At 43.7% G+C, this 27,353-nt stretch overlaps 1 pseudogene; it reads right to left on the bottom strand.

Annotated features, from left to right (window-relative positions):
* Positions 1–446: 446 nt before the first annotated feature.
* LOC100338076 (heterogeneous nuclear ribonucleoprotein F-like) lies at positions 447–26,857 on the bottom strand (annotated as a pseudogene).
* Between the last annotated feature and the right edge of the window lie 496 nt (positions 26,858–27,353).

Consider the following 27,353-nt stretch of genomic DNA (forward strand, 5'->3'; position numbering starts at 1 on the left):
TGTCACTATTATTAAACACCCCAAATGATATATTTAGAATATGTGATATGGGGGTCTGGGATTCCAAGGCCAGTTTTTAAGATTTCCAGTTACTGAGTATGCACACTAGTGGTGAGTCAGTGGGAGTAGAGTAGAGTTATCACATTTCACGGCTGAAAGTCTCTTAATCTTCTAAGGAGATAAAAAAAGGCATGGATCGCCATTGCCCTGTCGTGTAAACCTCAGACTCTATCTTTAGGCATCCTAAGATCTCCTCTGTGCCTCAGACTGGAGGCTCCCTGACTACCTGCACAGCAGCCCTTTCTGGGGTCTCCCTGTGCGTTGATCCAGACCTGAAGCCTTTTCCCAGATCTCCAGTGCAAATGTCCTGCACACTGGCCATTTCCAGACACTTTACCACCATACCTCACCCTACCTAGGTTTCCTGGCCCATAGGGGGCATTCTATCACTCGGGCATCGGGGGTGGGGCTAGATTGTGCCCAGGATCTGGTTCATACTCAGGGCTAAAGCAGCATTCGGACATACTCAGATCATAAATCTTCACTGTGCCCAGAGACCCCACGGCTAACCCTGCAAAGAGTGGGGAGCTTGTTTATGAGAGACACCAAGCCCCAGCTAGCTAGTAGCAGCCTGAGTCATAAGCCAGAACCAGGAGCCCGGTGTCTGCACTTGTCCTCAGAAGTCTGAATAGAGCAGAATGGCCCCTATTGATAGCCTGTGCAGCTGGTGCTTCATAGCCCCTGGGCATGCCTCCTGCATCAGGGCCATGGGGTGGGCACTGGGCCTGCTGCTCCATGAGGATGGCAAGCAGACCTCAGGGCTCATCCAGCTGACAGGTTCAGAAAGGGGTGATAGCTATGCACTCCAGACAAACTAATGGACTCAATGGACAAGCCCATGCTGTAGCTGGGGGCATGGTGGTGGTGGTGGGGTAGGCAGAGTGACTTTGCATGTCCCACCAGAACTGAAGTCAGGCACCTGATCCTGATCCTGGATCCAAAATCCAAAAACTGCATGCTTGGAACTGCCACCAGAAGACATATCTTGGAGTTCAGTATGGAGCTTTTGGCTGCCTGCAGCCCTGGAAGCCAGAACAGTAAGCTCGATCTACAAGTTCCAGGTGCCTGTGCCCAATGCTGCTGCCTTTCCCCACCCTGCACAGATCCTCTGCCCTCCAGCCTCCTGTTCCATTTCTGGGAAATGAGCAGTTGCAGGGGCAGATAGGGTGTTAGGGGGCTGGCGCCAGCACGCTTTAGAACAGACTGTGGACCTCCCGGATGCATTAACACGTTCAGGTAAAGGAGATGGCTGGATGCTGGCCCCTCCCCAACCATGGGGATTCGAGGCTGGCCACTGTGCAAATTCATTTGTGATGGTGAGGAGGCTGGGTACTGGTGCTTTGTACCACACCAGTGCACTTAGGGGTGTGAGATGACGGCCAGCCAAGAAAAGAGAAAGGAGAGGGCTGGCTGCATGGTCACCATATACACTGAGTCAGACATTGCTACAGAGGCAAGCTGGGCCACTTCTGGGGAGTCCAGGGAAGGCTGGCACTCTTCACAGCACCTGCCAGCTAGGGGATGCAGTGTAGCCAGGCGGTGATGCTCCTATGTGCTTTGGGCAGGTGGCTGCCCATTGCCTTCACGCACCAGGTGATAAAATGTTTCTTCCCACCAGCTCTAGTGTGTCTGGGAACTGGAAAGTGGCCAGAGACCCACACTTCCTGCCACACCATTGTGCATCTAGGGACATTCCTTCTCTGCCTTCCCAGGTCTTACAGGCATTAGCTGGCGGCTGCAGTGTGGCTTCAAGTGTATAGTGAAGCCACCTTCCAATTACTGACAGAACAAAGAAATACTCATGTTTAGCATTTCAAATGCCCACCCAGAGGCTGTAAGAGATGAGAAATAAAAAAGGTAGCAGCTTTTACATGCTGAAGAGAGACAGAGACCATAGGTGAAATGCACTCACCGACTGTAACACATTGTGTATATTTCTTGCACCCCCAACTTCTGGCTGGTTTGCCACTTTATGCTGTGGTTCACAGCTGTATTTATTCAAAGATTCTTATCTTGTTGTAAGAGATGAATTCAAAGCAGGGACATAGATAAAGTATAAGAATGGGAGCAGGATTTATTTAAAGAGATTAAAGAGATAGTACGTACTCAGAGTGAATGTTAATGAGATTAAAGGGACAGTACATACTAAGAAGCTCATATGAGCAGACTCTATAGGAGAATTGCCCCCACTCCAGTTTGGCTGCCCTTTTATTGAGTAGGGGGTGGTGTCCTAATTGAATTTACAGATGGAGTAAAGTTAGGGTGGGGTTCAAGAGTGTGTGATGATCTTTGGGAAGGTTTATGGCATTGCCATGAGAAGCTCAGTGTACGTTATAGCATCTTCTTCATGGCAGAGAAGGCTTAGATGTTTCCTGGGAGTGTGGGTGTACTGAATTGGGTGGAGTTTTTTGGTGGTGCAGGGCTAAGGCACAGAGACTGCTGGAAATCTCTCAGTTGCTTTGTTCATTAATTTCCCACCTAGCACATAACAGGGATGGTCACATGTAAAGGAATTTAGGTGCCCATCAGGAGCAGAAAGATATGTGTACTAAAAGCCAGCAAGGAAACGGGGACCTGAGACCTACAGCCACAAGACATTTGATTCTGTCAACAGCCTGAATGAGCTTGGAATTAGATTCTTCTCTAAAACTTACAGGTATAAATTATCCAGCCTGGCTGACACCTTAATTTCTGTCTTGTGAAGTCCTTGGTAGAGAATCCAGCCAAACTCTGTGGTATTGTGGCCTACAGAACTTGGAGATAATGAAATGTGGATGTTTTAAGCTGCAAAGTTTTGACTAATTCGCTCTGTAGGAAAAAAAAGCTAATACAACTCAGATTTTTTAAAAAAGTAGTCCAGTCCACCTTCTCTGAGTAATCTGATCAGTCAATCATAAAACAAAATGGCTTTCTCATCTTCTCAGCATTTCTGCATATATTTGTATTCCTAAGCTTATCAGGAAATTTCATGGATTGAGAAAATTCCATAGAACTCAATTCCAACTGTAGTTTGTATTTACGTTTTGAAAGCCTCTTTATGCTCAGCCAGTGATTATGTTTTCATAATCAGTTCTCTTTTGGGAACCAGGAATGGCAGGTGTCTGTGCACTCATTTAAGCAGTGAGGAAGCAAGCTTACCAGTTAGGAGACTTGGGTAATGTCACATAGCAAATTAGCAGTAAGTCTGGGTTGTTTAAACATGTTTTACTTATTTTTAAATTCTTTCCTTTAAAATGCAGAGGAAAATTCTCTTGGGCATTATTGCTTGTAAAGGTAGATTTCATGTTGATGTAGTTGTGACGTTTACATAGGGAAATACTTTTTAGTTTGTTTTTCTACTCTCATTTTCAGGCATACTTCATTATAATACTCTCTTGAGTTTTGTCCCCAAAGCATCTTTTAGGAAGCTCCACTGTGTGGTGTTGATCTTTTTAAGCCATTGAAGGAATTCAGTCAATACTACCCTAACATGCACAGCTGTGGTGTGCTAATCACCCAAACTGAGGGCTCTTGGGGAGCAGCAAATACAGGGAGGGACTTTACTTAGTTTATTTCCTTTGTCTAACAAAAGATAGCTCCTCCCAAGGGAACACAACTATCAGGAACCCCTTCCCTGGGAATGTAATCAATGAGGGAAGGTTAAACTCCCCTCACAGGAGAGGAGACCATAGGTCAACACCTTGTCTACATAGACTTTGTCACTCACTGGTGTCATCTATCTTTCTAACCCAAAAAGTCATTTACTGCCCCTTCAATTGCCTACAAGTCTGCTTCCTGCTTCCCTATGAATGTAACTGTACTGAATACATCTTCTTTTCCCTTTTACATTCTAATCTTGTGACCAACCACACAACTTTAAGAAAGTACGTCTTCCTTCCCTTTTCCCGTTCTAAGGAACAAAACTAATTGCTAATCAGTATGTTTGTTCAGCAAATGCTGGCCTAAGAATTTCAGAGGCTAACCTCAGAGAAGGAAGGCATTTATTAACACTGGCCAGAAAAACCAAGCTTTGTATCAAAGAAACTCCAGCTAAGTGGCGTCACGATGATTACCAGAGTTGACCCTGCAAACCTGTCTGACCACCTCCCCCAACTCTCCTTCCTCCTTTAAAAGCCTTCCTGATAACTTGCAGAGGGAGAAAAGTATATTTGAGATTTGAAGAAGTCTGCTGGCCTCTTGAACAAATCTGTTCCCTTGCATTGACTCTTGGCTCTGATGAATTGGCTGTCTGGTGTTGAGCAGCCTGGGCCTAATTTTCATTGGTACTATGGAGAGAGTATATAAGGTTTTTGGATCTTATTGGATTTGCTTTTATGAATTCCCCATACAGATAATAGATTCGTATGCTGTTTCTCCTGTCAATATTGTCAGTTTACTTCACAGACTCAATTATCAGACTTTCAGAGGGTAGAGGAAGAAATTCCACAATGTTTCCATTTCTGTGGCATTCCACTGGTTAACGTTTGATAGGCCATCCTTCCACTGTTAAATGAAAAGACACTGAGAACCATTTTGATGCAGAAATTGAAAGGAAGTAAGTTTAGGTTACTAAAGAAAACCCACACTAAACTCTTCAAACTTGATCCCCGAAGAGCACAGTGTAAATGCTGGGTGAACTATTTTTACCTTCTGCTTTATACACGAGTTCTTTTCTTTTTCCATTGACTAGTGTCTGGCTCAGCTGTTGTTTTCAGGACATAAAAAAGATGGGAGCCATGAAACAAGGAAACAAAACCTTGCCTGTAATTCTTCAGGCTGTGAATCACGGCCTGCCTCCTTAACTTGTGTGTACCTGCTAAGTAATTTATGAATGAAAGAGAAGATTAGGGATGCCATCAACAAAAGAAATTCAGACAGATGGATTCTATTTCTAATTCTGCAGTGGTGCTAAAACAACTTTATACAAGTCACCTTAACTTCTTGTGAGGCCTCTCCCTGTTGTCTTGATGATGATAGAAAGACATGCACAATGTGTTGTGATCAATCATTTGTGATGGCTAGATTAGTTTTATGTTTTCTGCTTCCTTACTTTTTGTAGTCTTTCTTTTCTCTCATTGGATAATACTTTTTAAAGATTTATTTATTTATTTATTTGAGATTGTAGAGTTACAGACACAGAGAGGGAGAGACAGAGAGAAAGGTCTCCCATCTGCTGGTTCACTCCCCAAATGGCTTCAATGGCCAGAGCTGGGCTGATCCAAAGCCAAGAGCCAGGAGCTTCTTCTGGGTCTCCCACACAAATGCAGGGGTCCATGCACTTGGGCCATCCTCTACCACTTTCCCAAGACATAGCAGAGAGCTGGATTGAGAGAGGAGCAGCAAGGACATGAATCAGTGCTTGTATGGGATACCGGTGCAGGAGGTAGAGGTTTAGCCCACTACCACAGCCACAGTGCTGACTCTGTTACTTAAATTTTTAACAATTTAACTTTCCATTAAAATCATACTACACAATTGATTTTACTACAAATACTACTTTACCATATACATGTCATAAGTTTTTTTCTGAAAATATTTGTTTATTTTAAAGGCAGAGTTATGGATAGGCAGAGGCAGAGAGAGACAGGGAGGTCTTCCATCCTCTGTTTCACTCCCCAGATGGCCGCAATAGCCGGGGCTGGGCCAATTCGAAGCCAGGATCCAGGAGATTCTTCCAGGTCTCCCATGTGCATGCAGGGGCCCAAGGATTTGGGCCATCTTCTACTGCTTTCCCAGGACATAACTTAGAGCTGGATCAGAAGTGGTGCAACAAGGACTCAAACTGGTGCCCATATGGGATGCAGGCACTGCAGGCGGCAGCTTCACCTGCTACATCACAGTGTCAGCCCCTCTATATAAAATGTTTTCTGAGAAAGATGCTACTTTTGTTATTTCAGGTTTAAATATTGTTTAATTTCCCTTGTGATTTTTTTCCTTGACCTATGAGTCATTAAATTTGTGCTTTTAAATTTTCAAGTATATGTGGTTTTCAGTTATATTTTTGTTATATATTTAATAATTGCATTGATTTCTAGTTGAACACATGAACTACATTTTTTGAAAAAATTTTAAGACTTTTAGTAAGTGGTCAATATTTAGAAATATTTTTCATGTGCTTGATGAGCATGTATTCTGAGGATATAGCATTCAGTAAATGTACATTAGGCAATGCTTTGTGTGTTGTTCAAATCTATATCTTACCAATTTATTTCCCATTTGATCTATGATCAGGAAAATTTGTTAAATTAATAATGGTGGAATTGCCTATTCCTCCTTTGTTTCTGTCAATTTTTGTTTTAAATATTTTGAAGGCAGATTGTTTATTATCTTGTTGCATCATAACACCTTTTGACATTAGTTCCTAGGAGAGTTGAGTTAATGTACTTGGTTACATTAGAATTAATTTTAGTGAATAATCCTTAGCTTTGTCAAAGTTCTTTCCATTTTCTAGGAATCTATACCAATATGTATTTTAGGTATGTGAATAAAAGAAAGTGTTAAATATGTGGAATGTGTAAATAACACATTGCTAATTATGAATCTTGTTTTGTTGGTGCTGTGGAGGTTGTGTTTGTACTCTTGTTAGATTAATTAAATGGAATGATTACCATTTCTCCTCATAGGCAATGCATTAACTTGTTCATGACTGTATGAGTCTATTTTGTCCCCAGAGAGGAAAAACATGATGCTGGGGCCATCAGTCAGGAACGGCAGGAAGAAGAGGGATGGGCCACCGCCGCGGCTCACTAGGCTAATCCTCCGCCTTGCAGCGCCGGCACACCGGGTTCTAGTCCCGGTCATGGCGCCGGATTCTGTCCCGGTTGCCCCTCTTCCAGACCAGCTCTCTGCTGTGGCCAGGGAGTGCAGTGGAGGATGGCCCAAGTGCTTGGGCCCTGCACCGCATGGGAGACCAGGAAAAGCACCTGGCTCCTGCCATCGGATCAGTGCTGTGCGCCGGCCACGGTGGCCATTGGAGGGTGAACCAACGGCAAAGGAAGACCTTTCTCTCTGTCTCTCTCTCTCACTGTCCACTCTGCCTGTCAAAAAATAAAAAAAAAAAAAGAAGAGGGACGGAGTTGTAGAAAATGCCCAGCTGGCCAGTGTCCTGTCAGTGTCCAGAGCCCCTTCTGCGTCTTCCTTTCCCTTTGTAGCTTCCTTTGTCTTCAAGAGGCAGGAAGGAGCTGAGCTTTCAGAAAGTTTCACTTTCCGGGGAAAGACTGCTGCCCAGGTAGCATCTGCTGTTCAAGACAGGGTGTGAGCACGACTAACACTGAACACTGGACACCTAGACCAGCGTTTCTGAAATCTTTATGGCTCCATTTTATACAATTCTAAACTTATTTTGAATGTGATAACAATTATCCACAGTTTTTGGAGATATGCAAGAACAATACATTTTTGAACTGACAGGGCATAGTTTCTTCGAAAAAGTGCTTTATCAGGAATGAAAATGATGAAGTGTGCTGAGAATATGCAAATACATTCAAGTGCACACAATTAAAACCTCGAGATGTGTTTGATGATAAATCACTTCACCGTGGTTGCAAGTATTCGCAATAGGAATTCAAATTGATAATTATGATTATGTGATTCTTAGAATAGCTACAATTTTCCATTTTCATCTGCTCTTTGAAATAAAAAGAGGAATATAATACTGTCAAAACAATCTATGACAGGCAGATTGCATTTCCAATACATGGGAACTTTTTCTTCTCCCCGACACTCTTGTGTAGAAGTACCTTGAGAAAACTACAAGTAGGGAAAAGAAAAATCTAGTCCAGTTTCCCACCCCCACTTCCCAACCTCAGAGTAAACCCTAAAAGCTTGGTCCAGTTGCAAACATATCTCAATGTAGATATCTCATTTATTTGCAAGGTGCACAGCATGGAGTCAGGCAGCTGTCACTCAGTTCCTGAATTCTCCCAGGGATTATAGAAAGTGAAGTTTGTAGATTAGAATGGGGGTTGAACAGAGCATAATCAGTTTGTCTGTGGGTTTCTCATTGGTCCACAGTAAGAATGATGCTCTTTTGCTTGGTCAGTGATAGAAACTAACACTTTTTTTTTTTTAATGGCCAGGGTCTAAGGATAGATTGGATATTACTTTGTTTCATCAGGGACTGTGAGATAGGATGTCGCTTAACATTTTTGAGTTTCATCTGTGAAACATGGACAAGACTGTACTGTCCATTGGAGAGTGAATTAGAAAGAAGACATGAAAAGCACAGCACACTGTATTTTACAAGTGTGATTCATGATTACTGAGTATGGAAGAGAAGCAGATACTTAAAAAACCAGGAACTAAAATGGGAACTACATTCTCCCAACACTGATATAAGAATGGTCATTTCAGAGTGCTGTTTAGGATATCTGCCATTCTATGGGTCTGCTGTGTATCTCACTTCCCATGTTGAATCGTTCTCTCCCTTTTTTATTCTATCAGCTAGTATTTGCAGACACTATTCTTGTTTATATGATCCCTTTGGTTCTTAGTCCTATCATTATGATCAATTGTGAACAGAAATTGATCACTGGGACTAGTGAGATAGCATTGGTACATGCCACCTTGATGGGATTGAATTGGAATCCCCTGGTATGTTTCTAACTCTACTGTTTGAGGTAAGTCAGCTTGAGCATGTCCCGAATTACACATCTCTTCCCTCTCTTATTCCCACTCTTATATTTATAGCGATCACTTTTCAGTTAAGTTTCAGCACTTAAGAAGAATTGTGTATTGATTACAGTATTCAACCAAAAGTATTAAGTAGAACAAACAAAAAAAATACTAAGAGGGATAACATATTAAGTTGTTCATCAACAGTCAGGGCAAAGGCTGATCAAGTCACCGTTTCTCATAGTGTTCATTTCACTTTAACAGGTTTCCTTTTTGGTGCTCAGTTAGTTGTCACCTATCAGGGAGAACAAGTGGTATTTGTCCCTTTGGGATTGGCTTATTTCACTCAGCATAATGTTTTCCAAATTCCTAACAGGGATCACTTTTCAGTTAAAATTTTTATTATTATTATTTTTTTTATTTTTTGACAGGCAGAGTGGACAGTGAGAGAGAGAGACAGAGAGAAAGGTCTTCCTTTTTGCCGTTGGTTCACCCTCCAATGGCCGCCGCGGCCGGCGCGCTGCGGCCGGCGCACCGCGCTGATCCGATGGCAGGAGCCAGGAGCCAGGTGCTTTTCCTGGTCTCCCATGGGGTGCAGGGCCCAAGCACCTGGGCCATCCTCCACTGCACTCCCTGGCCACAGCAGAGAGCTGGCCTGGAAGAGGGGCAACCGGGACAGAATCTGGCGCCCCGACCGGGACTAGAACCCGGTGTGCCGGCGCCGCAAGGAGGAGGATTAGCCTAGTGAGCCGCGGCGCCGGCTCAGTTAAAATTTAAACACCTAAGAATAATTTAAAGCTTTAAGCTTTGTAGTAGACATGGGTTCCATTTGGCATTCCCAGACTCAGAGTTTTGGCTCTGAGTTGAGTTAATGCAAGAGAATTTGGGGATTATTTTTCTTTCAAAAATTATTTATTACACAGAGAATTACACAGAGAATTACACAGAGAGAGAAAGAGGCAGGGAGAGAGAGAGGTCTTCAATCTGCTGGTTCACTCCCCAATTGGCTGCAACAACTGGAGCTGTGTGGATCTGAAGCCAGGAGCCAGGAGCTTCTTCCAGATCTCCCATGCGGGTGCAGGGGCCCAAGGACTTGGGCAATCTTCTACTGCTTTCCCAGGCCATAGCAGAGAACTGGATCAGGTGTGGAGCAGCCAGGACTTGAACTGGTGCCCATATGGGATACCAGCACTGCAGGCGGCGGTTTTACCTGCTATGCCACAGTGCTGGCCCTGAAGGATTCTTAATTTATTGCTGAGATGTTGGCCAATTCTGTTGCAATCCTTAATCAAATTATCCCAGTGCAGTATCTGTGTTCTTGTCAATTTCTTTTGAAGTAAAAATCAGGAGATTTTCCTTTATGCTTTGAGCATTTTAGGTTTCCAAAAAACAATTTGCATGAAGCTGTTTTATTTTATTTCTGAGACAAAGTTCCTGAAAGATACTGATAATACTATCTGCCAATCCAATTATTAAAAGAAGTGCTTTCTTTAGAAAGGCAGGGGTCCCACATTGACATTACTTGCTTTCTTACATGGCTGGTGCATAACTAGATAGTAGTTGCCCAGTGTCTCAGTTTCAACTGGAAGATAGAGAGCTTATAATTTATAAGTTCATTGCAGCCCCCAAGAACAAATGTAAACAAGGCATAGAGAAGATGATTGTGTTTGTGTTTTCAAGACTGTGACAAGCAGACACAATTGAAATATAACATTAAAAAGAGACATGTGAGTTTATAAAACAGGGTTAGAAATTCAGTTTCTTGAATAAAAGGCAGGAAGTTGAGAACTCAAATGTGAGCTCACATTTATTGTTCAAAAATTAGAATGCACCATCTTTTTCTATAAGAAGGTCACATGCACCATCCAGCAGATGCCACTGAAATCCTGAGGGGCTTTCGTTTCCTCTAGAAATGCAAAATAATACCATTTAATAGAGATAGGAAAATGAAAATGATTGCCAGTTAAAAACACATTATGAACTTTAATCCTTGGAATAATGTCTCTCAGTAGAAGGTATTATTCTCCGTAACTAGAAAAACTTAAAATACAAAAAAACTCATGATAAGATTCACCTTGGTTAAAGAAATGTAAAAATCACTTGCAAAATGAAAATTAAAAACCTAATCTCTGCTTTCTGGGAATACTCAGCATTCCCCACACAGTAGATCATAGATTTGTGAGGGTGTTTTTTGACACAGCCATTTAAAATTGCTAATTTCCCAGTGTATGCCAGATAGGTCTGTGATTGGTCTTAGTCCTGATTTTTATGACACTGGAAGCCCTGAATTAGGGAAATATTTGACAGGCTCCCATTACAGTATCTGGCACTACTTGCATTTAGAGTGTGAAGGAAGCTCATTGCTATGGTTTGGACGTGGTTAGACTGTGCCTCCTAAAGTTTCATGTGTTGGAAAATTGGCCCCCAGTGCGGTCTTGTTGGAGGTGGTGAAGCCTTTAAGAGCTGGCACCTAGAGGAATGTCATTAGGGCAATAGGGGCACTGCCTTCAAGGGGGTTGAGTTAGATATGTTATCTTGAGTTGATTCTAATGGAATTGAGTAGTTATGAGAGTGAGCCTGACTCCTCCTCCCCCAATTGCTTTTTGACCTCCTATTTGGTAATCTGGTCTCTGCCTCTCGCATACACTCCTGCCTCTGAGATGCTGTCTACCATGATACTGTCACCAGAATTCAGCTAATGTTGGGGCAAGGACGTTCATTTCCTAAAGGTGTATGATGCCTCAGGTATTTCTTAACAGTCATGAGAAATGGATTAATCCATTCATATAGTGTAGGTCCTGGGGTGTATATTGGCTTAGTGTGGCTGTCAAAGGGTTTTATGTCAGATCTGGTTCTCAGTGTAGGCAGAGGACATAGACACTTAAGCAATATTACTTTCCTCTCTGAGGACTGTGTCAGATCTGGGATTCTGGGCTTTTTGGCTTCAACCACTCTTGTAGTCTCATCCCTGCAAAGTAGCTTCTCATCCTCCACAAGACATCTGTTCCCACAGTTCCTCCCTTTTCCACAGTCATCGGCCTGCCTCCTTTTTTTTTTTTTTTTTTTTTTTTTTTGACAGGCAGAGTGGACAGTGAGAGAGAGAGACAGAGAGAAAGGTCTTCCTTTGCCGTTGGTTCACCCTCCAATGGCTGCCGCAGCCGGTGCGCTGTGCTGATCCGTAGCCAGGAGCCAGGTGCTTCTCCTGGTCTCCCATGGGGTGCAGGGCCCAAGGACTTGGGCCATCCTCCACTGCACTCCCGGGCCACAGCAGAGAGCTGGCCTGGAAGAGGGGCAACGGGGACAGAATCCGGCTCCCCAACCGGGACTAGAACCCTGTGTGCCGGTGCTGCAAGGCGGAGGATTAGCCTATTGAGCCTCGGCACCGGCTATCGGCCTGCCTCCTTTGGTCCTTCACTCAGCCCAGTCCGCTTGATCCAGTCCTCACAAGTTCCTCACTAGCATCTTAGCCTTTCTTCACCTCCACCAGTCTTTCGCCATCACCACTTGTCACATCCGTGTCTGGATTTGCACACTGAACCCTTCTTCAGGTCATTCCCAGGTGCCAGCAGCTGAGTGAAGTCGAGAAGTGAATTTGAAGGATTCAGATCAGTTCAAGTTATCTGGACTCTTGTAGATCTGTCATCCTCTGAATCAGCCATCAATCTTTAGGTCTTTTCTTCTCCCTGAAAACCCTCACCTCTTGCTGAGATAGATGATCAAATCCACCTAATGAGAACCCCCTCATTGTGTCTTATTTTATTTCTTTTTTCTTAAATATTTATTTTATTTTAAAAACAGTTAGATAGATAGATAGATGATAGATAGATAGATAGATAGATAGATAGATAGATGAGAAACACACAGAAGTCTTCTATCCCCTGGTTCACTCTCCAAATGGCTGCAATAGCCAAGGCTGGGCCAAACTGAAGCCAGGAGATTCTTTCAGGTCTCCTACATGGGTGCAGAGGCCCTAGTACTTGAGCCAACCTCTGCTACTTTCCCACACATATTAGCAGGAACCTGGATCAGAAATGGAACAACTGGGAGTTGAACCGATGCCCATATGGGATGCTGGCACACCAGACAGCAGCTTAATTTGCTTTGCCACAATGCCTACCCTCTGTCTTACTTTATGTGTAAAGTTCTATGTTGGAATATTTTTGAGTTGTTAGCCTATGTCAACTGTTTTCTTCCAATATTTCCTTCTTTCTCTTCCCATCCAAAGAAGCAATAAGCTATCTCCATGTTCACTGACTCAGCAGAGGTTATAGGACATGAGAGTGGATTTTACTGGCTCTGAGTTCAAAGAATCTGAGTTCTTCAGGGAGGGAGGACACCAAGAAGGGACTCAATATTTATAAGGAACAAAAAAATAGGATTCTTGTTCAGAAGGAAGTGTTATATCACCTTCTATTTCATTTTAATTCCAAAATATCATGTTACTATGCTTCATCTATTATTCTAATATTTTTAAGCATTTACCAATCCCTTCCACCCATATATTCCTTCTCATATTAGGTCATTTTGCATCTCAAGGGATTAATGTCTAAGTCAGAGACCCTAAGACAAGAAGGTGACTCTGTTGCCTCTTGGAATCCAGGCAGGCAGGTGTTGAATGGACAAACTATTAGACAAGCAGCAATGTAACTGTGACTCAGAATAATTGAAATCAGGGCCAAGCTTTCTTTAGTATTCTTTCTCTTCATTTCATAAATTTACTTCTCTCTGAAAACTGGAATCATTATCTTTCTTTGCAGACTGGCTTATTCCAGCAGGGGAGAAATATGACTGCTGAAAGTGCCACTGCTTTTCATCTTAAAATTTCTACTGTGAGAGACAGACTGCCTCAAGCTTTCTCTTACTTCACTTAAAGACCACATATTGCACATGCCAGCTCCAAGGATGGAATTGGGGGCAGAAATTGTTTACCAAAAGGATGGTGGTGGGTCGGGTAGACAATCACAGGAAGTGGGTGACCCATCTTTAAGAGGGAACAGCTGTCTGCAGTAGCCATTGGCTGTCCTTTAAGTGATCCATAAACACACACGTGCACATTCAATCACAGAAAGTAAATATGCAGGAGTAGGAGTGTGTTACCTACTGCTTCCACTTCCTCAGCATTCCTCTCTGCTCGGTTTCTTAAAATCCAGCTTCTGCTTTGACCACCCTAAGGAAATTCTCCTAAAGGTCACTGGGAATGTCTTAAACTTTGACTGCTTTTGCTTTCTTTTTTTTTTTTTTCTTTTCCAGTTGTTTGCTTGTTAATGGCTTCATTTTTCTAAATATATTTTCCTATATCAGATTCCAAGTTAGGGTTTCTACCTAGATCTCTTCTTCTTCTTCTTCTTCTTCTTCTTTTTTTTTTTTCTGATAGGCAGAATGAACAGTGAGAGAGAGAGAAAGACAGAAAGAAAGGTCTTCCTTCCAATGATTCACCCCCCAAATGGCTGCCACAGCCAGCGTGCTGCGCTGATCTGAAGCCAGGAGCCAGGTGCTTCCTCCTGGTCTCCCATGCGGGTGCAGGCCCCAAGGACTTGGGCCATCCTCCACTGCCTTCCCAGGGCCATAGCAGAGAGCTAGACTGGAAGAGGAGCAACCGGGGCAGAAGCAGCACCCCCACCGGGTGTGAACCCGGTGTACTGACGCCGCAGGCAGAGGACTAGCCTAGTGAGCCGCGGCGCTGGCCTACCTAGATCTCTTCTTAATTCCTAGACGCTGCCTTCTGTCTTCTTGGCTAATTTTTCTTTCTCTTTTTATTCCTTAATTGTAGGAAACCATCACATTTCTATCTCAACCCACTTGACTGTCTCTCCTACAGTAATTTGAAACCTCCAGGGGCTTTTTTTTTTTTTTATCTTCAACAGCATAAAACCAAAGGTATTCCAAGACTCAAAGAGCGAATACAAAGTTAGCATTTGATAAAAATAACATGAGAATAATAATAGCAAGAGTTGACAATTATTGAATACAGACCATTGCTCTAATCCCTTTACTTCAGATAAGCCATTTGATCTTTTTTTATTTAAGATTTATTTATTTGAAAGACAGAGTTGTAGAGAGGCACAGAGAGAGAGAGAGAGAGAGAGAGAGAGAGAGAAATCTTTCATCTGCTGGTTCACTCCCCAAATGGCCATGTTGATTGGAGCTGTGCTGATCCAAAGCTTCTTCTCCGTCTCCCACATGGGTGCAGGAGCCCAAGGACTTATGCCATCTTCCACTGCTTTTCTAGGCCATAGCAGAGAGCTGGGTTGGAAGTGGAACAGCTGGCACTTGAACTTGCACTCATATGGGATGCCAGCACTGCAAGTGGCAATTTTGCTTGCTATGCTGCTGCGCTGGCACCAAGCCATTTGATCTTTATAATATAAATAATGTTTTTTTGTTATTCCTCTTTTAACAGATGAAGAAAAGAGTTTGTGCAGAGGTTAAACCCTCACCCAAATATCAAATAATGAGAAAGGCAGTAATCAAACCGGGTAGTCACCTAAACAGGCCTAAAACTTCTTTACAATCTTATTTTTGCTCCTGGGGAGGCTCCACACTCAACTCCATCATTCAACATTCTTCCCCTCCATCCAAGCAGAAGTTGCCTGATTACTTCTTCCCAGTGAACTGTTGGGTGGATTCTTTTCCTTCCTTGAACTCTTGTGGTTACACATTTGCACTTGATCATTATTTCAAGATACGTCCTCTTGCTTAATAGAGTGTAACTTCCTGTAGATTTGTATGTTCCTTCCTCACCTCTACCACCATGGTACCTCTCAGTACTTTATTCCTTCTTGGGCGCTCAATCAAATAAATAAAAAACTGAACCATCTGTCAAATTGCAGATATTTATTGAGACTTTTTTATAAGGTTCTACAAAGTATGGCATGTAACCTGGTGCTCTTCCTGGAACCATTTGTTGTAGTAAGACGGAAGCTTGCTCCAGAATGTCAATCAACACACAGCTTCTTTCTTCAAGGAAATCTTGCTAAGAAAAATATGTTGGCAGAACTAAACAACCCACATGCTTTGTGACAGTTGATTTACCATGTGGTTCAATTAGATTTTGGTGCACGCTTCTGACATCATCAGACACCCGGAACAGATAGTTTGAGAACTGACACTTTTGAGCAGCCTCGCCATAGGGGATTGCTGGGGTTTGAATGTTTGTGTTCCTCCAAGATTTCTATGTTGGAACTTAAACCACAGATGACAGTATTTGAAGGTGGAGTCTTCGGGTCATGAGGCCTCCTTCCTTGTGAATGGATTCGTGTGTCTATAAAAGGGCTGGAGAGAACTAGATGAGTCCTCTTTGTGTTTCCAGTTTGTGAGGAAACAGCATTCACTCTTGAGCTACACGAGGGTGTAGCTGCAAGGTGCCATCTTGGAGACAGAAAGCAGCTGTCACCAGACACTGAACCGCAAGCTGTCTTGATGTTGGACTTCCCAGCCTCTGGAAATGTGTGGAATAAATTTCTGTTGTTCAGGAGTTACTCAGCCTTTATAATATATTTTGTTATAGCCCAACTGATGTACTGAGCCAGGGATATAAAATATAGGATGTCATTGCTACCCCTGGGAATTTGACTTTGATTGAGATAGAATGTGAAATTTTAAAGTAGGAATAACAGCAACTAGATCAGGAGATGATAAACATTCAGATCAGCAGGCAGAATAAAAGAATTAGAGGGTCTCCAAACTTAGGGTTCAACTCTTTAATTTTTATAGATCAAGAAACAAATGCCCAGGCAGGCTATTTTCAGCAAGTCTTAATAATGCAAAAATGTTTCCAAGGAAACAAAAAGTTAGAAATACATTTTCAAATACAATCAGATATTAACTGTGATTTCAACATTAATGACAGTTATAGGTGGGTGTGGGTACAACAGGGCAAGTTTTCTGATCTTTTGTAGGTTTAATACAATCCAAAAGTTTGCATGATGAAGTATGGCTGTTAGGATATAAATAATTAAGAACATAATTTTGCATTCTCTACATCTTTGTTCTACTTACAAGTTTGAATTCATCTTATTTAAAAAAAGATTTCAGATTGAAGAAGGACTTCCAAATGTACGTAGTATGGAGCAGGATTTTAAACACTTGTTGGTACCAAATACAATTTTAAATAGTCTGATGATAATTTTTTCTGAAATACTGTTAACAAGAGTAGGCTTATTGAATCAGATATTAGTGGAGTTGATTATAAATATTGGATTTCTGTGCCCAATTGCTTGAATGGCTACTTTCTAAAGACATGTGGGTTAAATTAACAGATTGCTATGAAAATAGAAAAAGAAATGAACATGTCTTTAGGGACCACACATCCAATTTTACAGTATAAATGTATGATGTTGTAGGGAAATGAGAAAGAAAAATCCCCACTTCAAGACACCACAGTCTACATGCTCATGGTTCATGTGCTTCCTGACAAAATATTTGATCTTCCTGGCACACATGAGCTGAGGCTCAGCTGGCAGGAGATGGTGATAGAAGTGTGACACTAGCAGAGAAGTCTTCTCACACACTCTTACAAATGTGTTAGGAAAGCTGCCTGATTTACAATTCTGTCCTCTGTTCATTTCATCCCTGTCACTGAGTGAGGGAACACACACCAGAACTCACACATCAAAATGAAATCCCAAGGATACCTAAGAAAAATGTAAACAAACATAAAAACCCCGAGAGAGACAGCAAGTCCAATAGCCACAGTGAGGAAATGTTGGGTAGTTTTTGTCCAAAAGCTGCAGCTTTGTTCAACATACTTTGAAATACTCACTAGTTTTTGTTTTTGACCCTCTAGAAGTTCTTCAGAAGAAACCTATTTAAAGATAAACAGAGCAGATGAAGCTGGTGGGAGAATCGTGCTGGATAGATTTATAAACTGGGTTGTTCAGAGCATGTTTTCTGCTTGGAAATGACTGGCAATAAATGAATCCTGTCTGTAAGTGACTTTTCTTCTTTCTTTTCTTTCTGTTTTGCTCTTTTTAATCCCCTCTGAGATGAGAGACCAACCAGAAGCTTTCTTTTGCAGATGAACACAAGGCAAAGGCAGAGAATTATTGCAAAAACTTGCATGAGCTTTACTCGTGTGGACAGAACTGTGTCCCCTAAATCCTCACGCTGAAGCTCTCACCCTCAGTGCGACTGTATTTGGAGACAGGGTCCTCAAGAAGGTAGCTGAGTTTTTAAAATCAGGTCATAAGGGGGAGGGTCCTAATCCAACAAGACGAGTGTCCTTATAAGAGAGACACCGGGATGTTCATGCACAGAGGAAGGCCAGGTGCGATGTAGCGAGAAGGCTGCCATCTGCAAACCAAGGTGAGAGGTCTCAGGAGAGGCCACAGCTATTGGCAGCTTGATCTTGGACTTACAGTCCCCAGTCTGTGAGAAATAAATTTCTGTGGAGTCACCCAGTCCATAGCGTTTGTGCAGGCCTAGCAGATGAAGGGCTCTTCTACAAGTGTAGTCGGTGGCCTGAAACTGAGCCCCTAGGCAGTGCCCTGATGGAGGTGCCAGACACCACCAGGTCCTGGCCTCTCCCAGTCTCCCAGCATCCCTTTCTTAGTGGAAAGCTCCTTGTTCTGCTTTTAGGATTGCAAAGCCACTTCTTTCTAATGTTAGCTCATTGAATTGAGGCAGTGGTGTAGCTGGTCCTACAGGGTCTCTGAACACATGACTCAAGGGGTCATTTATTTCCCATTACATAACCTCTTGATGTTGATTTTGTCTTGAAGGGTTTCTTTACCAGGAATCACAGACCTCAAATGAAAAAGTAGCTGGCACCTACATGTAGCCCCTAGACCGACTGGATCCCACTTTGCATCGTAACAATTCCCAAAGGGACATATAATCCACCAGTTAAAGGAGGGCAGTGAGCACTGCCAACCAACCAGGAACCTGGATATGAGCTGAACGTGCTACCTCTCAGCTCTAGCTTCAGTCTGTATGAACCTTTGTCCCTAATTCCTCCAGGAGCCTGAGAAGTAAGTGATAACTGAATGGCTCCTTACTCTGTGTACTGCAATAAACTCCTACTTTACTGCACTATCCAAGTGTTGATATTGGCTTGCTGTCTAGCAGACAAGCAGATCCAATTTTAGGGGTTCCATAACAACTCCTCCAACCAAAGTGGGGGGTTTTCTATAAGAGGAACAGTGTTGGTGAAGGATGTATTGCTAATAGACTATGAGAAGATCAGTACTAAAATGGAGAATGAGATTTAAGAAGCATTTTTAGTAGCAGATGTTGTAGCACAGTGGATTTAGCCTCCACCTGTGATGGCAGCAACCAACACGAGTGTCAGTTCCCCATCCTAGCTTCTCCAGGTCCCATCTAGCTCCCTGCTAATGCATTAGAGAGCAGTGGGAGATGTCCTAACTGCTTGGGTCCCTGCACCCATGTGGAAGACCCAGATGAAGCTCCTGGCTCCTAGCTTTGGCCTGTCCCAGTTCTGACCATTGTGGCAAATTGGAGAGTGCACTAGGGGATGGAAGATCTCTTTCTCTCTCTCTGTTCTTTTCTCACTGTAACTCAGCCTTTCAAATTAATAAATATTTTTTTAAAAAAACCTTTTGAAAAAGAATTTTGACAGAATTAGTTCATGTCTCTTCAGTTATTGAGACAAGTATTTTATATACTTTTTAAAAATGTCACCTTTCTAATAATTCATTTTAACTGCAGATTACAAAACTCTGATTGATGGGAAAAACCACCTGGTCCTTTACCGTAGGCTTGCATTTGGAAGGAAACTGGTTCTCCCAGTTTTCTATGCTTTGAAAATGAGATATGATTAAATCTTGTGATCTCTGAACTGATGTAGGTCACAGAGATCAAAGGTAGATTGAATTGTCTCTCCCCTACTCAGATTTTCCATGAATAATGGCACAGAATCCAATAATCATACATCTTGCACTGTAGTCTCTTCCTTATGTTGAAAAGTGTGGGGAGCAACTGGGAGCAACTCGGACTAGACTAAGTTACTGGAATTAAGACTTATTCTATGCATCTGCTCTCCCACAATATGGCGCTGGGAGAGGAGGAAACAGCTTCCACACAGCTGCCTCCAGTTCAACCAATAAACTGTAGGACCTGCTCCTGATTGGAGGAGAGCAGCGTACTCAGCGTGTGGGTAGCAGAGTTGGGATTGGTGGAAGAGGACTATAAAGGAGGAGAGAGACAACCTGCACCAGGAACATCTATCTGAAGGAACACCTGTGCAGCCCCCGAGAGAGCCGGCCGGCGGTGTGCCGCCCCCCTGCGGAAGTGGGAAATGCGGCCAGGGGGAACTGCCCTTCCACGGAGGTGGAAGGGACAGTAGCCAACCCGGGAAGAACCAGCAGCAAACCCGGGGAGGGCCGAGCAGACGAAAGAACAGCGCAGGGTCCTGTGTCGTTCCTCCATGAAGAGGGGGAGCGACATAATGGTGCCGTGACTCGGATAGGAAACCTAGGAGGGAAGAAACGGGAAGAAGTGGGAAAATACCGGAGAGAGAGACTAGCAAGGAGCCTAGGGAAAAGCCGGACGGAAAAGGTGCCGGAAGAAGCTATTGAAAGCCTAGGCATAGACTCGGATACGGACTATGGGAAAGAAGTTAGGATTTAAAGTGAAAGCAAGAAGAAACTTAGATACGGACTGCAGGTTGAAAGCGAAAGTGAAACCTAGAAGAAACTTAGACTCGGATGTGGACTGTGGGGAGAAGCCAGGAGAAATGAGAGGGGAATATTGTTGGAAGAAAAGTTAGGAAACATACCGGGTAGAGAAAAACGTTAGGGAAGCCGCGCAGAGCCGGGAAGCAGCCTCGGGGCGGGCGCCGGGATGCCGCAGGGATAAGAGAAACAGAAGTATAGAAGTAAAATGAGAGAAATAGGAATGCTGGCAGATAGAAGTAAAATGGGAGAAATAGGAATGCCTGGAGATAGAGAAATAGAGAAAAATAAGGCCTCCCCACAACACAGCAATGAGAGAGCTTGGATTCGGTCTGCCTGATTAGGGAGACGATAAGCACCTGTGGGTGGCTGCAGGTCACCGAAGACAGGCACGTTATCAACACCAATAAGTCTCCCCACAAGACGGCAATGAGAGGGCTTGGATTCTGTTTGCCTGATTGGTAGGGCTTGTAAGCACCTGCAGGCAGTTCTAGCAGAGCAGAGCATGCGCTGCAGGGCACCGAACACAGGCACGCATCAGCACCTAAAAACCTCCTCACAACATGGCGAAGAGAGGACCCGGATTCGGTTTGCCTGATTGGTAGGGCTTGTAAGCACCTGTGGGCAACTCTAGCAAGCAGAGCAGAGTGTGTGCCGCGGGGCACCGAAGACAGGCGCGTATCAACGCCAAAAATAAAAAGAAAGGGGGATCTGTGGGGAGCAACTGGGAGCAACTCGGACTAGACTAAGTTACTGGAATTAAGACTTATTCTATGCATCTGCTCTCCCACAATATGGCGCTGGGAGAGGAGGAAACAGCTTCCACACAGCTGCCTCCAGTTCAACCAATAAACTGTAGGACCTGCTCCTGATTGGAGGAGAGCAGCGTACTCAGCGTGTGGGTAGCAGAGTTGGGATTGGTGGAAGAGGACTATAAAGGAGGAGAGAGACAACCTGCACCAGGAACATCTATCTGAAGGAACACCTGTGCAGCCCCCGAGAGAGCCGGCCGGCGGTGTGCCACTCCCCTGAGGAAGTGGGGAATGTGGCCAGGGGGAACTGCCCTTCCACGGAGGTGGAAGGGACAGTAGCCAACCCGGGAAGAACCAGCAGCAAACCCGGGGAGGGCCGAGCAGACGAAAGAACAGCGCAGGGTCCTGTGTAGTTCCTCCACGAAGAGGGGGAGCGACAAAAAGATACTAAGTGGAAATAAGAAGCTGATTAGGTTCTTCTTAGGTCAGATATTTTGAGGCTTCCCTTGGCCTCAAAGCAGCAGTAAACTGAATTTAGTGGGAGAATTCTCTGCAGAATTGTTGCAAGCCACAAGGAGTGAGAAGCTCTAACGCAGATTGGGTTCAGCTGCACATTCTAAAACAATGCAAGCAATAATGGCTTATGTAAGATGGGTGTTTTATAATCCCTTCAAATGACAAAGAAGTCTTAGGAGGGATGTCAAGATCCAATTCTGATATTCCTGAGTTTTCACTCAGTGTTAGTTACGATATGGCTACTGTGGCTCCATCCACTATAGCTACTTTTCAGGTAGGAACAAAGAGGAAATCAGATAGGGCAAAGATGCTGTGTGCCATCATTCTTACCCTTTATAAGGCCCTCTCTGGAAACTGTGGAATGACATCTACTTAAGTATCATCTCCTAGACTGTCACACGGCTCTTAATATTTGCCCTAGAGGGTGGTAAATGGAAAAAATTTTTTTCTGTATTTAACTAGGCTCATTGTGTATTTTGCTTGCAAAAGACAAACATAGAAGACACTGAGAAGGCAACTGAAATCCCCTGCTTTGGGTACATGCAAATAATAGAAGAGTGCATCTTCTTATTTAAGAAGTGAGCAACTTGCAGGGGTGGGGAACCTTTTTTTCTGCCAAGAGCCATTTGGCTGTTTATACCATCCATCGCTCATGGGCCATACATAATGATCAACGTAAAAGTTAGCCTGCTATAGATTTTTTGAACTTAGAGTCCTGCCTGTGGTTGCCTTGGCAGGGCCAGACCAGGTGATTTCATGGACCTTGTATGGCCTGTGGGCTATGTGCTTGCCATCCCTGAGACCTTACCATACACTAGTTAGGGGGATTGGAGATTCAAAGAGAAGAGACCAATGAGTCAACATCAACCCCTTCACAGAAATCAGTCAATGGCAAAAAAACAATGTTTTGAAGGTTCTGTGCTTGTATGTAAGAGTTTGTGTTTTCCATGAAAAAATGCCCAGGGGCACTGGCCATCAGGGAGATGCAAATCAAAACCACAATGAGATTTCACCTCACCCCAGCTAGAAGGGCTCTCATACAGAAATCAACAAATAATAAGTGCTAGAGAATGTAGGGGGAAAAGGTACCCTAATTCATTTGGTAGGAATGTAAACTGGTATAGCAACTGTGGAAGACAGTTTGGAGATACCTCAGAAATCTGAATATAGACCTACCATATGACCCAGCCATCCCACTCCTGGGAATTTACCCAAGGGAAATAAAATCAGCATATGAAAGAGTTACATGTATCCCCCATGTTTATTACAGGTCAATTCACAGTAGCTAAGATATGGAATCAACCCAGATGACTGGATAGAGAAATTATGGTACATATACTCTATGGAACACTATTCAGCTGTAAAAAAAACAATGAAATCCTGTCTTTTGCAACAGAATGGTTGCAACTGGAAACCATTATACTTAGTGAAATAGGCCAGTCACAAAAAGAAAGATACCATATGTTTTCCCTCATCTATGGTAGCTAATAGAGTACATAAAATGTAATGCCTTGGAGTGAAATTGACATTTTGAGATTTTGATGATTGCTTACAGCCGTTGTCTCAACTGTTGAGGAATAGTATTTTTTTTTTCTTACTATTTGTTGAACTTTTTACTTAGTGTAGGGATAATCTTATGAATATAAGGTAAACTAAAAGTAGATCATTATAAAAATTAAGAGAGGGAATAAGAGAGGAAGGAGGAAGAAATGTGGAAGTGTGGGCAGGAAGGAGCATAGTGTGGAAGTACCACTGTGTGCCTAAATCTGTATATATGAAATACATGAAATATGTATACCTTAAATAAAATTGAAAAATAAATAAATAAATAAATAAATTAGCTTGTGTTTGCTTTTTTTTGACAGGCAGAGTGGACAGTGAAAGAGACAGAGAGAAAGGTCTTATTTTTCCGTTGGTTCACCCCCCAGTGGCCACTGTGGCCAGTGTGCTGTGGCTGGCGTACCGCACTGATCCGAAGCCAGGAGCCAGGTGCTTCTCCTGGTCTCCCATGGGGTGCAGGGCCCAAGCACTTGGGCCATCCTCCACTGCACTCCCTGGCCACAGCAGAGAGCTGGCCTGGAAGAGGAGAAACAGGGACAGAACCTGGCACTCTGACTGGGTGTAGAACCCGGTGTGCCGGTGCCGCAGGCAGAGGATTAGCCTATTGAGCCGCGCTGCCAGCCGTGTTTGCCTTTTTTTAAAAGCAGTTTTCACCCTGGAGTTCCTACACATGATTTTCTTTGTATTTGTTTTGCATGTTGTTAGAAAATTCTCTTTCATAATTACCTTCAAATATTTCTTCTGATCATTAGCTCTTCCCTTTTCTTCTAGGATTCCACTTGTAAGAGATGTCTTCAAAAATTTCATGGAATTATGTGCACAGTGAAAAAATATACAAGAGATTTCAATTTTTTGTACCAAAATAAGTATATTTTAATTTTATTTACTATTAACTTTATGAAGTACTCTTATACACATTTTAGGCCTTCCCATCTTCTTACACAGAACACTCCACTCTCAAGTGTTTCCCTTTTTATCTCTCATGCTTCAGCATGGCTATTTTTCTTCTGAGCAATATTTTTCTGTTCATTAATCCTTTCTTCTGTTCATCCAACCTGGAGTTCACACCTTTTCTTAATTTTTTTAATTGTGAAAAAGTCTTCGTTTTAAGAAAAAAAAATAGTTAACAAAAAATTTAACAAGTTTCACTTAGCAAAATACACTGCAAAGGAAATCACAGTACAAAGAAAGTTTTAGATCAAGGCCTCACCAATTCCTACAGTATTAGTATTGTGTCTTAATTCTCAAAACTAACTTTTAAAAAGTTTAAGCTTGACCTAAAAGATTTTAAATGAAAACAGAAAGCAGAATGAACAAACATGAGAAATGTTTCTGTTTGAATTAGGGATCTAGCATGTCTGAGTTTTCCAAAAATGTTCTGGTGCCCAAGGTATTCATTGTGGTGCTGTGTAAAAGAGCCACAATCTTTTTTAATTTTTATTTATTTTTTATTTATTTATTTTTTGACAGACAGAGTGGACAGTGAGAGAGAGACAGAGAGAAAGGTCTTCCTTTTTCCATTGGTTCACCCCGTAATGGCTGCTGTGGCTGGCACGCCGCGGCTGAAGCACCACTCTGATCCGAAGCCAGGAGCCAGGTGCTTTTCCTGGTCTCCCATGCGGGTGCAGGGCCCAAGCACTTGGGCCATCCTCCACTGCACTCCTGGGTCACAGCAGAGAGCTGGACTGGAAGAGGGGCAACCGGGACAGAATCTGGCGCCCCGACCGGGACTGGAACCGGGGGTGCTGGCGCTGCAGGTGGAGGATTAGCCTATTGAGCCAAAGCGCCGGCAAGAGCCACAATTTAACATACGTAAATTACTTTAACTCAGATAACATCACTCTAAAGGATACTACTAAAATGTTAATCTTGAGAAGTGGAAGATAGTTTTAATTTATTGAATATCACGTTAGAAAAAAAGTTTGCATAAGAAAACACTGAACAGGTAATTTTTTAATCCAGATTTCACAAACTCATGATGCAAAATGACTTCCACAGCTTCCTCTAGGGTAATAACTACTTTTCACTGATTGCTGGCTGCCTGTGAAAATTCGATTGAAATAGCTTAAATGCTTCTACAAAACGAGTCATATCCACCCATGCTGTTCTGACCACTATAGCCAGTGCAGCAACAACCGCTCACTCACTGGCTCCCCAGGCCATTGTAGGTGGCCTGGGACGCAGACACTCCCATGCCCTGCATCACCTGGCTGCTTTAGGCGCCGATGGTGGCGCCTGTGTGGAATTCAAGAAGAGTTCTAGGTATCTGTGCTGCGTATTGGCCCTATCTTTCTTTTCTTCCTTCCTTCCTTCCTCCCTCCCTCCCTCCCTCCCTCCCTTCCTTCCTTCCTTCCTCTCCTCCTCCTCCTCTTCTTCTTCTTCTTCTTCTCCTTCTTCTTCTCCTTCTCCTCCTCCTCCTCCTCCTCCTCCTCCTCCTTCTTCTTCTTCTTCTTCTTTTTGACAGGCAGAGTTAGACAGTCAGAGAGAGACAGAGAGAAAGTTCTTCCTTTTCTGTTGGTTCACCCCCCAAATAGTCGCTACGGCTGCTGCGCCAATGCAAAGCCAGGAGCCAGGTGCTTTCTCCTGGTCTCCCACGTGGGTGCAGGGCCCAAGCACTTGGACCATCCTCCACTGCCTTCCTGGGCCACAGCAAAGAGCTGGATTGGAAGAGGAGCAACCAGGACAGAATCCGGCGCCCCAACCAGGACTAGAACCCAGAGTGCGGCGCCGCAAGTGGAGGATTAGCCTAGTGAGCCGCGGGACTGGCCGGCCCTATCTTTCGGCATAGCTGCCACAGCTTCTTCATGGGTGGCAAACTCCACATCAGCCTCGCCCATCACTCTTCCATCTGGGCCAATCTCAATACGGACTCTCACTGGGTTAAGTGAGAGAAGTTGTAGATGTTGTTGTCGGTCGCTTTGTATGGCAGCCCTCTCCTGTGGACGCAGTGACCGGTGGTGCTCTGCACTGCGAACTCGTGGTCTCCGTATCTGCGGTTGTACATCCCGGAGAGGCAGTAGCTGAGGTCTCTTCTGAACAGATCAGTGGTGAAGCCATCGCTGAGGCCACTGGACTCGTAGTCCCCATAGCCATCACCATGGGCGCCAGGCCGCACTCTCTCCTGTCCTGCTTCACAATATACCTCCAGGCTGTGCCACACAGGTCAGAGGGCCCAGGCTGCTGAACGGATGTGAACTGCAGAGAGAGATCTGTGTATGACCTCCCTTCTTCCTGACTGCTCTTGAACAGGTCAATATATCTGTGCCCTATTCTCTCCTTGTTCCCTAGTGCCTTCTCTGCTAGCTCCTGAGAGGCAAACTACACTAAGACCTCCCCTGTAATCTTGCCCTCTGGGTCCACAGGCAAAGTGATCCCGTTTGGCACGATTTCCAACCCTGAGAAAAACTGAACCATTTCTTCCTTTGTGCATCCAATAGGAATCCTTGAAGCCACACAAAGCCATCATTAGCGGTGTCAGCGCTGTTTGGACCGCTGTGCCTCAGCATCCAATCCAACTTGATTCTGAGACTTCAACACCTCAATGTACCGGTGCCCCATGCTTTCCCCGTCTTTTTCAGGGCAATTTTGAGATCATCTTCTGATTCAAGTTCAACAAATGCCTCACCAATCTGCCTACATGAATCGTGCAGTCAGACAGGAAGTTCTTCACATCTCAATAGAGCAGGACCAGGGCAGGCCACGGAGCCTGGCCACTAAGCCTTCACCTCCCTCAGGACCCAGCATCATGGACACTCGACAGGGTAGATATCAGACAAACTTGGGTGCAAGTTGTCTTTTTATGGCTGATAGTATCACCAAGGATACCTTCAGTAGGAGACACTTCTGGTAGGTAACCAACTCTCCACTGAGGAGAGCAGGACTAAAGGACCCCAAATTCTACCCAAGGCTTAGACACGCAGAGGGCTCCAGGGAAGCTCCAGATGCATCTTTTTGTTCTTAATGTCTTGGAGCCGGAGAGCTGCGCAGAGCCAGTGCCCAGGGCACAGGTGCTGCCACGAGAAGGAAGAAAAGTCCCCTTTTCTTATGTTATTCATTTCAGCTGAGGCATTTTTTATTTCTCAGGTTTACATTTCTTTTCTTAATGGATTTCAATTCTCTGGTGGAATTTCTCCACCTGCCTTGTGTACTTCTATTTGTTTTTAAAAGATTGATTTATTTTACTTGAAAGTCACAGTTACACAGAGAAAGGAAAGTCAGAGAGAGGGGGAGAGAGAGAGAGAGA

This window comes from Oryctolagus cuniculus, chromosome 4 (genome assembly GCF_964237555.1).
Source record: "Oryctolagus cuniculus chromosome 4, mOryCun1.1, whole genome shotgun sequence".
NCBI classification, from domain to species: Eukaryota; Metazoa; Chordata; class Mammalia; order Lagomorpha; family Leporidae; genus Oryctolagus; species Oryctolagus cuniculus.